Below are 1,736 nucleotides of genomic sequence, written 5' to 3'. Positions count from 1 at the left end.
TGTGTTGTGTTGTGTTGTGTTGTGTTGTGTTGTGTTGTGCTGTGCTGTGTTGTGTGTTGTGTTGTGCTGTGCTGTGTTGTGTGTTGTGTTGTGCTGTGCTGTGTTGTGTGTTGTGTTGTGCTGTGCTGTGTTGCTGTGTTGTGTGTCTCTTTCACTCGCTCGTGACTCTGTCACCTCCAGCTATTGAAGACCGAGCTCTGAAGCAGAAGAGCTGACCTGTTGCTAGTTATTTTTGCAATGCTATAGAAAACAAAAGATACTCTTACAGTTAAGTAGTAGCCTAATAGAATAGAATACTACTACTGTAGCCTACTTAATAATATATAATATAGCCTACATATAAAAAATAATAACGCACGTGTTATTGAAGAGAAATATTTCGACAACTCGTTTAGACTGATACTTATTTTAATCCTAAATTTATGCTCTGTTATTTTGGATGGTAAATAAATAGTTTAACATCTGTGTCGTGTGCTGTTTCGGCTATAATCAGAGGACTGGACAGTTAATAATTTAGAATTTTTTTTCTTTAGGTGGTGTTTTTACATGCATGTAAAGACTTCAACTAATTAAAAGAATTGAGTGTGCATCCGTGCAGAACAGCCTACCTCTGTGCCGCTATGTTTGCGTCAATAACGCCGACATTCCGCACCCAAGAACGAACAGGATCCATTTCTTCTTCAAAACTTCCCACTTTAAACCCAGTGATGTTTCCAGTCGGGTGATCTTGGCTCCCAAACATTTACAACAAGTTTGCAATGACAAGGCAACCTCCTGTGCAAATCCACAATTCTGCGTAGCACTCAGTAGATGTGACGATTTCCCCAGTTTTTTACAATACCGAGATTCTCCGAAATAGTCCGTGAGTTAGCTACTCCGTGCTTCTTCTTCTAAGTTTTTCGGAAACGTGCTGTCTTGGCGTATATTCGCCCTTCTTCGAGATCCATTCAAACTGCACGCTCGCGCATTACCTGTCGCTCACCTGTTCCGCAGGAGCACCATTCACTGCCCGAACAACGTCTGCTGATATAAAGCCACTCGGGGTAGGAGTTGAACCATCCACAAGATGCTCTGAAGAGGTTATGTGCTGTAACTGCTGAGGATGGATCGTGCCCGGTTAAGAGCAGGAGACGGCGATGATGCTGCAGGGACCCACAGTATGAATGAGCTCGGAAAAGAGGAGGGGCGAACCCGAAGCCGGAATAATAAGAAAGTCCTAGGCGTTCTTGTTTGTTTGGAATAGCCTATATTCAAAGGACATCGCTTAGGAAAATGGAAAAAGTTTTATTTATTTAGAAATTAATGTTCAGTTCATGCACTAGTCTTTTTAAAGCACATCAGTTGCCAAATTAGCTACTACAAACAAACAGGGCACATCTTTGGAAACGAAATTAGAAATTAGAGTAAAAAAAAAAAAACCGTGTTGCATGGATTTACAAGACTGTACTCGCTACGTATGCTTATTGTTTGTTTTTAGGACTATTTTTCTAAATTATTTAGAATAAAAAATGTACGTAATGCATCTATTACAAAGAGAACCGAATAGTAAATGAGTTTGAACGACTGACATCTGCGGGTAGAAAGCAGCAGACGGCCAAAACAATGCGATTCTTCTCAACTTTTTTTAGACCATTTCCTCTGTGTAAGAAGAAGCTTTTCCATCTTTTCTTGCTACTGGATGGGGTTATTGTCTGTGCGTGGGGCTCAAATAACTAAACAATGAATGTGAACCCCCC

This window comes from Sinocyclocheilus rhinocerous, unplaced genomic scaffold, assembly GCF_001515625.1.
Source record: "Sinocyclocheilus rhinocerous isolate Xijiao unplaced genomic scaffold, SAMN03320098_v1.1 scaffold1915, whole genome shotgun sequence".
Classification (NCBI taxonomy): Eukaryota; Metazoa; Chordata; class Actinopteri; order Cypriniformes; family Cyprinidae; genus Sinocyclocheilus; species Sinocyclocheilus rhinocerous.
Note: the sequence above shows the minus strand (reverse complement) of the source record.